This window comes from Triticum dicoccoides, chromosome 2B (assembly GCF_002162155.2).
Source record: "Triticum dicoccoides isolate Atlit2015 ecotype Zavitan chromosome 2B, WEW_v2.0, whole genome shotgun sequence".
Lineage (NCBI taxonomy): Eukaryota > Viridiplantae > Streptophyta > Magnoliopsida > Poales > Poaceae > Triticum > Triticum dicoccoides.
Genome location: NC_041383.1, coordinates 40105816 through 40119457, shown reverse-complemented (window position 1 = coordinate 40119457; position 13642 = coordinate 40105816).

Genomic DNA, 13642 nt, shown 5'->3' with positions numbered 1-13642 from the left:
AACCCAAATCGGAGAAATGTGTCTTCATAGGATACCCAAAAGAGACTGTTGGGTACACCTTCTATCACAGATCCGAAGGCAAGACATTCGTTGCTAAGAATGGATCCTTTCTAGAAAAAGAGTTTCTCTCGAAAGAAGTGAGTGGGAGGAAAGTAGAACTTGATAAGATAACTATGTCTGCTCCCTCATAAGAAAGTAGTTCATCACAGAAATCAGTTCCTGTGACATCTACACCAATTAGTGAGGAAGATAATGATATTGATCATGAAACTTCAGATCAAGTTTCTACTGAACCTCGTAGGTCTACCAGAATAAAATCTGCACCAGAGTGGTACGGTAATCCTATTATGGAAGTCATGTTACTTGACCATGATGAACCTACGAACTATGAGGAAGCGATGATGAGCCCAGATTCCGCAAAATGGCTAGAAGCCATGAAATCTGAGATGGGATCCATGTATGAAAACAAAGTATGGACTTTGGTTGACTTGCCTGATGATCGGCAAGCCATTGAGAATAAATGGATCTTTAAGAAGAAGACTGACGCTGACGGTAATGTAACTGTCTATAAAGCTGGACTTGTTGCGAAAGGTTTTCGACAAGTTCAAGGGGTTGACTACGATGAGACTTTCTCACCCGTAGCGATGCTTAAGTCTGTCCGAATCATGTTAGAGATTGCCGCATTTTATGATTATGAAATTTGGCAGATGGATGTCAAAACCGCATTTCTAAATGGTTTTCTGGAAGAAGAGTTGTATATGATGCAACCGGAAGGTTTTGTCGATCCTAAAGGAGCTAACAAAGTGTGCAAGCTCCAGCAATCAATCTATGGTCTGGTGTAAGCCTCTCGGAGTTGGAATAAACGCTTTGATAGTGTGATCAAAGCATATGGTTTTATACATACTTTTGGAGAAGCCTATATTTACAAGAAAGTGAGTGGGAGCTCTGTAGCATTTCTAATATTATATGTGGATGGCATATTGTTGATTGGAAATGATATAGAATTTCTGAATGGCATAAAAGGATACTTGAATACAAGTTTTTCAATGAAAGACCTCGGTGAAGCTGCTTACATATTGGGCATTAAGATCTATAGAGATAGATCAAGACGCTTGATTGGACTTTCACAATGCACGTACCTTGATAAAGTGTTGAAAAAGTCCAATATGGATTAGGCGAAGAAAGGGTTCTTGCCTATATTACAAGGTATAAAGTTGAGTCAGACTCAATGCCCGACCACTGCAGAAGATAGAGAGAAAATGAAAGGAGTTCCCTATACTTCAGCCATAGGCTCTATCATGTATGCAATGCTGTGTACCAGACCTGATGTGTGCCTTGCTATTAGTTTGGCAGGGAGGTACCAAAGTAATCCAGGAGTGGGTCACTAGACGGCGGTCAAGAACATCCTGAAATACCTGAAAAGGACTAAGGATATGTTTCTCGTATATGGAGGTGACAAAGAGCTAGTCGTAAATGGTTACGTCGATGCAAGCTTTGACACTGATCCGGACAATTCTAAATTGCAAACCAGATACGTATTTTTGTTAAACGGTGGAGCTGTAAGTTGGTGCAGTTCTAAACAAAGCGTCGTGGCGGGATCTACATGTGAAGCAGAGTACATAGCTGCTTCGGAAGCAGCAAATGAAGGAGTCTGGATGAAGGAGTTCATTTCCGATCTAGGTGTTATACCTAGTGCATCGGGACCAATGAAGATCTTCTGTGACAATACTGGTGCAATTGCCTTGGCAAAGGAATCCAGATTTCACAAGAGGACCAAGCACATCAAGAGACGCTTCAATTCCATTCGGGACCAAGTCCAAGTGGGAGACATAGAGATTTGCAAAATACATACGGATCTGAATGTTGCAGACCCGTTGACTAAGCCTCTCTCACGAGCAAAACATGATCAACACCAAGACTCCATGGGTGTTAGAATCATTACTATGTAATCTAGATTATTGACTCTAGTGCAAGTGGGAGACTGAAGGAAATATGCCCTAGAGGCAATAATAAAGTTATTATTTATTTCCTCATATCATGATAAATGTTTATTATTCATGCTAGAATTGTATTAACCGGAAACATGATACATGTGTGAATACATAGACAAACATAGTGTCACTAGTATGCCTCTACTTGACTAGCTCATTAATCAAAGATGGTTATGTTTCCTAACCATAGACATGTGTTGTCATTTGATTAATGGGATCACATCATTAGGAGAATGTTGTGATTGACTTGATCCATTCCGTTAGCTTAGCACTTGATCATTTAGTATGTTGCTATTGCTTTCTTCATGACTTATACAAAGGTCCTACAACTATGAGATTGCGCAACTCCCGTTTACCGGAGGAACACTATGTGTGCTACCAAACATCACAACGTAACTGGGTGATTATAAAGGTGCTCTACAGGTGTCTCCAAAGGTACATGTTGAGTTGGCATAATTCGAGATTAGGTTTTGTCACTCCAATTGTCGGAGAGGTATCTCTGGGCCCTCTCGGTAATACTCATCACTTAATCCTTGCAAGCATTGTAACTAATGAGTTAGTTATAAAATGATGTATTACGTAACGAGTAAAGAGACTTGCCAGTAATGAGATTGAACTAGGTATTGGATACCGACGATCGAATCTCGGGCAAGTAACATACCGATGACAAAGGGAACAACGTATGTTGTTATGCAGTTTGACCGATAAAGATCTTCATAGAATATGTAGGAACCAATATGAACATCCAGGTTCCACTATTGGTTATTGACCGAGAATAGTTCTAGGTCATGTCTACATAGTTCTCGAACCCGTAGGGTCCACACGCTTAACGTTACGATGACAGTTTTATTATGAGTTTATAAGTTTTGATGTACCGAAGTTTGTTCGGAGTCCCGGATGTGATCACGGACATGACGAGGAGTCTCGAAATGGTCGAGACATAAAGATTGATATATTGGACGACTATATTCGGACACCGGAAGTGTTCCGGGTGATTTCGGAGAAAACCGGAGTGCCGGAGGGTTACCGGAACCCCCCCGGGAGAGTTAATGGGCCACATGGGCCTTAGTGGGAAGAGAGAGGGGCGGCCAAGGTGGGCTGCACGCCCCCTCTCCCTCTGGTCCGAATTGGACTAGGAGGGGGGGGGGGCGCCCCCCTCTTTCCTTCCCCCTCTCCCCCTTCCTTTCCCCCTCCTAGTAGGAGTAGGAAAGGGGGAGTCCTACTCCTACTAGGAGGAGGACTCCTCCACCTTGGCGCGCCCCAAGGGGCCGGCCGGCCTCCCCCCTTGCTCCTTTATATACGGGGGCAGGGGGGCACCCTAGGACACACAAGTTGATCTACGGATCGTTCCTTAGCCGTGTGCGGTGCCCCCCTCCACCATATTCCACCTCGGTCATATCATCGCGGAGTTTAGGCAAAGCCCTGCGCCGGTAGAACATCATCATCGTCACCACGCCGTCGTGCTGACGGAACTCATCCCCGACGCTTTGCTGGATTGGAGCCCGGGAACGTCATCGAGCTGAACGTGTGCTGAACACGGAGGTGCCGTACGTTCGGTACTTGGATCGGTCGAGTCGTGAAGACGTACGACTACATCAACCGCGTTGTGATAACGCTTCCGCTTACGGTCTACGAGGGTACGTGGACAACACTCTCCCCTCTCGTTGCTATGCCATCACCATGATCTTGCGTGTGCGTAGGAATTTTTTTGAAATTATTACATAACCCAACAACTGGCAACCTAACAACCGAGAGCACTATATTGTCCAAAAAATTGTATTGACTTGAAGGACTTGGCCATCAGTTTAGTGGCCATCTAAAGAATATCTAGCAGGAAGACTTGCATTGCATGTTTATGCACCGCAGTAGCCAATTCAACCAAAGTGGCAATGCATTTGTTTAATGAGCATTCCAAATTATGTCTTTCTTTAACATATGCCTGACCCTGCATCATACTGTTTGTAAAGGTATAACATTCAATCACTTAACTCATATATTGTTGATTTTAACTTGGTGAATATTTCTCTGTACTTGATGTGTAGATTCGTAAGCACTTGAAAAAACTGATATAAATATATATAGTCAGTCCAATAATATACCTTGTCAGGCGTCAACTATATCTTACGTAAGCCTGTATGAAGCAGCTAAAGTATATTATCCAGGAATCACGTCACCATGATCAATATTATAATCAAATTAGAACCAATTTGTTCTGAGACGCACAACATGAAAACACCTCATAAAATAAACAGTTACTCTGTCGTTTAGACATCAAGATCCACGGAATTCACGTATCATCTAAAGAATTTATCACGAAGTGTCGCAGATGAAATTCGGCAAAGGCAAATGGTATGCAGTGTAGGCGTTATTTATGGTACAAATGTTTATTCAAGTAATCAGCCACATGGCTAGTAAATTAAATAGAAAATAATGGCGATGTCAGGGTACTTGAACTTGGAGAGTTGCCGGCAACCTAACAACTCAAAGTACTTTATATTGCCTAAAAGAAGCTATATTACCTTTAGGGACTTGACTATCAGTTCAGTAGCCCTTTGCAGAATAACTAGTAGGAAGAAGTGTCAGGCCTGTTCAAGTTAGGCAATAAAAAGGGTCACTAAGTAAGAGATCAAATGTTGTCTTGTAGTTCCACGTGTAGTGTTTATGCACCCTGAATATTTGCACAGTCGCATTAGCTAATTCAACCGAAGCGGCATCCCTTTTCCATTTTTCATCCATATCAGCTTCCATGCCTGTAGAAAATACATCATCCAAGAAGACAATGCAAATCTCCTTGAGCATGTTTGCACTTTTCAAAATGGACTTAAAGAATGATAGTTTGCTATCACCCCCACAAATACAATACAATACGATCTTCTCAATGGTTAATTTCACACATTTGATGGGATCTATTTTCTTCTTCCATAATGTGCCATCACTGTCTATAGAGGTTTTGAATAGAGATCCGCCATTCTACAAAGAAAAGTGTTAGCGGGGCCACCTATTGCATGTCAATTGTTGTGTGCAAATGATTTAGAATAAGGAAAAGTGGGAGAACATGGATGTCACATATACCTTGACATGCAATATCTGAATTCTTGGAAAGCATGTTAGAAATGATAGCCAATAGCCTGAAGCATCGGAGCACATCCAGTCTTGATCTTGGTGGGGGCAAGGTTGTACGTGTCCTCCTCCCAGAGTATGACGCGCTCAAGACCACAAGCTGTTCGAGCCCATTCTCTCCCTGAATTGACTCGTTTTTAATCTCTCCTTCTCCTTTTTCTGATTCTTCTCTTCTCTAGTATCTTTCTTCTGCAAAAACAAAGTTCAACATAACTTCGAAAAAGAGTTATTTACTCAAGCACTTAATAGAGAGTTTCTACAAAGATCAAAACTCAAAATTTTATATAGATGATGTGTTGCCTCCCATTAAGTGATGGTTTTTAGGTTGCTATATAGAAAATTGTAATCATGAATTTCTGTGCACAAGCTTTCCAACTAGTTATGTTGCTATAAGGTAGTATTTTTTTATCTTTGTTCAACCTTGTCCTTCTTAGAGAGTTAGAAGAGTTATAGCAAGACAAATTCTCTAGGCACATCTTTAATTTTTTAAGTACCGCACAAAGCGTCAAAGAACATCAGATGTGCTCGACGCTCCTCTTCTTTATCTCCTATAAAGGCACGCCCTTAATTGATTTGTTCATAGTAACTCGAATACTCGAAGGTAAAAAAAAAGTTGGGTTAACTACAGGAGATCGTGAGCCCATATACAAAGCACAATACTCCGTTAGAGTCTTCTCTTTCTTTGGAGTAATCAACATCTATGCAAACAAAGTGTTCAGTCCAGCAGTTTGATTTTTTATTTCTTCTGTTAATGAAGCTTGTACCTCCGACGGAAAATGAAGAATATAAGATTGTAGATAACTTCTTATAGAACAAGCAGCGCCTCTCTCTGAGAAAGGGAAAATCTACAATAAAAACACATGCAAATCAGTTATGAAACATATACTATGCACTTAACCCCCTGGCAATTATTGGCACCGGAAAATGCTTGATGGCCTGCAAGACACACAAGGTATATATTGTTGCACATTCGTGTAGTATCCCAATCGTTATCATCCCAACGAAGGAGAGTATGAGCAACTTCTCATCAAAGGGACAACTCGTTATCATTGCCACCCATTCTTCTACATTCATGCTCTGTTATTGTTAATAATATCTCTCATAAACTTTCCAAAAGTAGGAATTTTCAATATGTTAGTGACATGCAAAGAAACTTAAGAATTCTAATAATATCTTTTATGAAAGAAGCATAAAGTTCATTATTTGAAGGTTGTCTAGCTGCCTTCGGATAAGGAAGAGTTTTTTATGAAAGAAGCATAAAGTTCTTTTTTTGTCCTTACCTCTCTCTTTAATCTTGTCTGTCTTTAGTACTTCTTGGGTATGGAGGCTTGCTCTTCTTTTCTACTTCTGCTTCTTTAACTTTATCAGGTTCTAGGGCAACGTTCTTTTCATTATTCCCATCGATGGTTTTTGCGAAGGAATCAACTTCTTTATTATTCTTGCCATCTTCTTCGTTATTTTGTGCATTTTATGAATAGGTTCTTCTCGATCATCATCTGTTGTAATGAGGTCTTCATCCTTTTGGGTTTTGGCGTTTACTATCTCTTCTTCTTTACTCTTGTTCTTTCTCGTACCATTGAGGTCTTTTCGGGTACCGCATTGTTTTACCACTTTGCGTGCTAACTCTATTAAGAAAAATGAAATTATTTTCATCAAGTTGGGGAAGAATGAAAGATTGTGCTTTAGAAATTTGTGAGCATTGGATTTCTCTCATGAGAGAATTTGTATCTAGATTTTTCATCTAGTTCTCTGGAGAGGTAAGACACAACCTTTCCATTCTAATAAATACACCACCTCAGGTCTCTACTAAAACCTTCTTGGTGATGTTTTAATTTATTCATCACCTCACTGAGCTCGTCCTCCTGCTGGTACATACTAAAGATATGTACTTTTTCTTGCTGAACTTGCTCAACAAGTTCACCTTTTTCTCGGGCTACCTTTCGAAATTCCTCCATATCTTCAACATGAAAACTTTTCCTATGAACTTAGTAGGATCCTCGGTATTCCAAAAATCATGATCTTTCCTATCAAAGCTTTTCCTGTTCCAAGGTCGAAGACATAAATGTTCCTCCTGCATTCATATGAAGAATGGATTTAGATTCATTGTCTATTCATGATAAAACTAGTGGAGTATAACATATTCAGCAAAACCGTGATTAGGATAGGGATTCAAAAGTTTAGAGTATTTCCCCCAGAATTAGTCTAAACTCTCTCTCAGTTTTTGAGAAAAAGAGGTTAGCTCTTTTCAAAGTTTTGCTATCTTTGAGAAAGTGAAAATTTTAATCATGAATTTATGTGGACAAGCCTTCCATCTAGTTATATTACAATAAGGTAGTATGTTATATCTTCGTTCAACCATGTACTTCTAAGAGAATATCGGAGTAGTGGCAGCGATAACAATAGCTACTTAAATGTAAAGAACATAAATTAGAATACCGAAAATATAAGTGGTTTCCTGGAGTAGAGAGATTAGGTGGAGAAACTTTGGATCATGGTGTACATCAAGTGTGCCAGTGCGACGGTAATACCAGTTACCTTGTATCGTGCGTCTAATGTATTTTATTTGTTCAGTAGGACGATCACCCTTTGTAGAAGTCCATGCAGGATTTCATTTTCCATTATAGTCATGCTTTGAAGAAGCTATAATGTGGTCGTCTCCATGATTAAGGTCGTTAAACCAGAATCATACATTAAGTTCTCCGGATCACCATTATCTCATGGTGTCTTTGTTCCTTGTAGATATCTCCACATATCACCTAGAGGTAACAGATTCTCTAAACACTATGTGTTACCTATGTAGGTGTTTAAATAATGTTGTCTGGGCCCTTAAATTAGACAACACGCATTATGTTCACCATGGAATAATAACTTACTAAACAGTCATAGGTACATTGTGGGATCTCATCAGGAAGACGGGTGGAGACAAACTCCAGTGATGCTTGTTGGCCCAGGTGGAGCAGATGAGAGATAGAGGATGCAATCAATGATGAAGTCCATCAATCTAGTCTTTGTACCCAAAGTTAATCAATGAACATTTTTAGAAATTTCATGCATACTCTATTTAACATGTGAACATTTTTTAAATGTCGTGAACACTTTGACAAATGTATGACGATTATCTTAAACTAGTCATGAACCCGTGCACCTGCACGGGCTAGTCATTTTTGGATCAGCTAAGTACTTTTGAGTATTAGAAATAATGCTGATTTAAGAATATTTATCAATGTTTTAAATAGCGGGCTATGGAAAATAGCGGCGGGCCTCCAAATCAGCTATAGCGGAGCTATAGAGGGCTAAAGCGGGCTATAGCGGGCTATTTGTGAAGGCGACCATTTAACGGCACCCTGCCGAAAGGGCTATAGCAGGCTATAGCGGAGCTATATCCGGTTATTTAAAATTGACCCGCTATAGCCCGCTTTAGCCCTCTATATATAAGTGATTATAAACTGACCCGACAATAACATATGCAAACAATTTAGCAAAAAATTAGTTCCTTCATTCATATACATGGGATCAGATGTTGCATGGCACATCAATCCTTCCGGAAGACAACGAAATGACTATGTGAAAATTATACACGGCAGAAGTTACAGCAGATCAACATACTTAGCAAGCAATCTCCTCCCATCCTTTTTATTTTCCACCGAGCCTGCTTTTCACAGCACTTTGTTGCGCAAGCATGCCGTATGCTACCACTGCTCAGAAGTCTGAACTGTCCAATTCGTAACTGAGAGAGATTAAAGTAGGGCCGCAGAACAGAGAGGCAAAAGCACCGCCATAGTGATGCTTGACTTATTGGCCGCTCTCATTGTTAGTCTTGGGATGAGAACTTGATGCCTGGTAGATCCACACATCGGTGCACTGACAGTGGAATAGGCAAACGGCAGCCGCTGGACACCATAAAGAAACTGAAAAGGGCTTGAGGAGGAGACATGGATGTGTTTGGGCTTTTCGGAAAACTGCCATCAAACGGCTTGTATTTTCTCATGAACTAACATCCGACTGCTCTCTGTGTTTTCAGACCTGTTTCTCCTAGGACTAATTTAGAGTCTGGAAAGGAGCCTCCATTTATAAAGGTCGTAACTTAAATTTTAGGCATCAAATTGTATTAACATAATTATAGAATCTAGTATTATCAAAATTCTTGAGCACATTCATTAAACTGGGGAACAGAAAAAATACGCTCAGCAATTCAAACAGGATGGAGCAAGGTTAAGCTGTTAGGCATGTTTTTCAAAATATATTTTATGAAGTGTATAAAATGATAAAGGAGCATGGGAGCATTTTATATGAATCAGCATGCCTGCATGGATTTTTTTATTAGCACCTCGAGTCCTTTGTACCATCTGTTAGTTTATATTCATATATATGATCAAGGAAACGGCATATGTGCATAGCATAAATGAAAAGGTTAACTTGTGTACTCATGATAAGTAAACTTCATAAACAGAGTATACTTTTGAAAATCTAATCCCGGCACTATATATATGCAGCCTGCATCACACTGGGGCATCATATATATCATGAAAATCTAAAAAAAGGAGCATGAAAATAATAATATTAGAGTGATGACCAGAGATGATGTGCCAAGAATAGATCAGAGACAGCCTGCAAATGATAAAATGCATCCGTAATACTTCTTGTAGTATTAATCCCTTTATTGGTGCAGACGTCCATAGAGTAGCCTCCTTCTGAATTCAGAGTGGACTCCCAACTGTCACAATTCCAGTAAAAGTCTAGATGGTGGTTCTGCTAAAAAACGTGGTAAAACAATAGAAACTGAATTCCTGTAACGACAGAAATATATAAATGTGCAAGACGGTAGAAGAAGGAAAGCTCCCTATAAACTGAAAGTTCTTTGTAGCATTGCATATATATGAGAGAGAAGGAGAACCCAAACATCAAAAACTATGAAGCTGACTACCATTACACATTGCTGCTAGCTACTCAACACCGGGCGAGGTGATGTGTCCGTCCTCCACAACTGATGCCACCGGCCGGCAGCTTCAGACATGATGACCTCCTTGCTCTAGTACTTAATTAATATGCAATGGCGCATCCTTCTTTGCCTGCATCTCCTTAATTTTCTTTCAAAAAACTGCAGAGGCACTCATCTTCCTGTATGATAAAACCTTCATTCATATTTAACTGGTGTCCTCTAGCGGAAGGACCTGCGGCTATTCATGATACTGGTAATAGGAGGAGGGCGTGCATGTGGTTTCTTAACCGATGTGAGGAGGTCTGGAGCTAGAAGAGTCCGCCATAGTTCTTTTGACAACCGTGGCGTCATCAGTCTGCCGGCTCCACTCTTCAACCGTCGCCAACAATGGCAGCTGTCTGATCTGATTCAGAGAGCCATGGATGCACCTCCTCCTCCACTGTATGGTGCATCGTGGATTGCGGTTTCACCGGGCATGATTGATGAAGAGATTGGAAGAATCTCCTACTCAGCCCCCATCAACCCAGATGGTTTGCTACGAAGGCATCATGGTTGTGGCTGGATTACAGATTCGAGTGACGAGGATCGGGGAGAAGTTGGCTTGATATTTCCAACACATCATGGCTGGGGCTGGATTGCAGATCGGGGGCAAGGGGATCGGGGAGAGGTTGGCTCGATGCCTGGGGCTGGATTGCAGATTAGAGGGAAGGGGATCAGGGAGAAGTTGGTTCGATATTGTTTTACAATTGTCGCATGATCGGTGCAGGAAAGGGCAAGGGAGGAAAACGTTTTTGGTAATAAAGAGGCATGCACGTGGGACAGGAAAGGGCAAGGGAGGAAAACGTTTTGAGATCCGACGGAAAATTAGATTAGGTGTCAAGGATTAACATGGAGGCTCCTATGGTGCCTCCGATTAATAAATATAAGATATAAGATATAAGATATAAGATGCAATGAACATTTCTTGAGGATGTGGGAAAAGTTATTAACTTTCATGAATATTTTTCTAAATGCGTGAACCATTTTTACAAATTACATGAATACTTTTTAAAATATGTGCAAATGTCTTATTAAAACTGAGCTAATAATGCAAACTTTTCTAAAATTACGTCAAAAATATGAGTGTATATTACCCAAAATATACTGATATAAACCGAGGGAAAATAAAATTTAAAACCAAACAATTTCCCTGTCTTTTAGGCATCCACATCTAGGGAATTCACTAATCATATGAAGAAGTTACCATGAAGAGTCATAGATAACATCTGGCAAAGGCAATTGGTATGAAGTGTAGGTATCATCTTAGGTACAAAAAGTTATTAAATAAATCAACCATATGTCTAATAAGCTAACTAGAAAATAATGGCAATGCCTGGGTACTTGATATTCGACAGGTGCTATGCGCTTAGCTCCCCGGCAATGGCGCCAGGAAATGTTTGAGGGCCTGTAAGACACATAAGGTATTGTAGCACATTCGTGTAAGTTTCCCAATAGTTATCGTCACAACGAAGGGCCGATGAGAGTATGAGCAGCTTCTCAGTCACACACAAGTTGTCAGAGGTCTTGTGTGAACTAACTGTTGAGAATCTGCAGATGGTATTATTGTCCCATGAAATAATATACCAGAGTGGTAAAATGCATTGGTTGTGGCAGCGAGAATAATAACTACTTATAAATAAAGAACATCAATTAGAATACTTAAAATAAGTGGTTTCCTAGAGTAGAGAGATTAGGAGCGGAGAAACTTTGGATCATGGTGTACATAGTGTGTTTAGTGCGACAGTAATACCGGTTACCTTGTATCGTGAGTAATATATTTTGTTTTTTTTCAGTAGGAGGATCACCCTTGAGTTGTAGAACTCCTCCACACAGGAATCCATTCTCTTCTATAGTCCTGCTTTGACCAGCCACAACATAGATAAAGACGAACTCCAGTGATGCTTGTTGGCCCAGGTGGAACAGAGAAGAGGTAGAGGATGCGGTCAATGACGAAGCCCAGCGATCTAGTATTTATACCCAAAATTAACTCACGAACATTGTCAGAAATTTCATGGATACTTTTTTAACATGTGAACATTTTCTAAATGTCATGAACACTTTGAGAAATGTATGAAGATTATATTAAATGTAATGAACATTTATTGAGGATGCGCGTAAAGTTATTAACTTTAATGAACATTTTCCTAAATGCGTAAACCATTTTTGCAAATTACATGAATAGTTTTAGAAATACATGCAAACATCTTCTGAAAACTGAGCTAATAATGTTTATAAGATTACATAAAAAATATGAGCATATATTACCTAAAATACACATCCACATCCACATCCAGGGAAAATATGAGCATATAAGTCGAGGGAAAATAAATTTTAAAAGCAAACAGTTTCCCTGTCTTTTAGGCATCCACATCCAGGGAATTCACTTATCATATGAAGAAGGTATCATGAAGAGTCGTGGATAACATCTCTCTGTGTTATATTTAGTCCATGTTATATCTTATATTTACGAAATTGAAGCACCATTGGAGGTTCATGCTAATCCTAGAAAAACAATCAAAATTATCCATTCGATATCTCTACTAGTTATCTACAATTTTCTTTGAACGGTCACCGGGGGGGGAGAGCTTCCCCACCTGAATATATTACCACTCAAATGATGGAGCCGAGTATTACCGGAGAGCCATGGGTATAAGTTTCACATAGAGGGGATTGCAGAGGAGAGGAAATGTAGCCACTGTCTAGCAGAAGATCTATCTTCGGTCTTTTTAAAGCGGAAAACCCAGAGAGAGAAATCAGCGACAATATTCCTTAGCGTTACGCGGGGTGGGTGATCTTTGTTTCTGAACACGAGTGCATTTACCGAGTCCCAAAGCTTCCAGGTAACGGTCAATGCCACCGATGGCCAGATGTTGGGGTTAAGGCCCTGAACTGCCAGGTGTTGGTGTAGAGTAGTGAGGGAAGTCGGGGCAGGCAACCCCACACTTGTGCAGCATAGGAGCAGTTGGAGATGAGGTGGAGAGCATCCTCACACTACTAGGAAAATGCTTACTAATAGAAGGTTACCAGTAGCGTTTGTTTATGACCCCATGCTACTAGTAGTTAGTAGTAGCGCTGGCTAGGAAGAGCGCTACTGGTATTCATTAGCAACAGCGCTTGTTTTCTAGTACCACACTACTGCTAAGTGTAACACACCACACCCCCTAATCAATAAATATTAGCAGCGCTGGTCGTATAACCGACGCTACTGTTAGTTTAGGATCTATAGCGCTGGTTTACCTAAACGCGCTACTGCTATTTCTTCTATGTGTAGCGTTTTACCAGTAGTGTGTTATCCTAGCCCGCGCTATAAGTAGTGCAACACTAGCCGTAGATATTTTGCAGGCGCCCATAGCAGTAGCACGCATTGGTGACCCACGCTACTGCTATGGCCGCCAACCACCTACCACCTTTCCCCTTCTTCCTCCTCTCTTCTTCCTCCCCCTTCCTTTCTCCCCGTTTCCTTGCACCTTGCTTGTTGCTTTCAATGCTCCCCCTCCTGCCCCTCTAGCCCACCACCACCCCACCATTAGAGCCCTCCCTCCCCCTCTTCTTT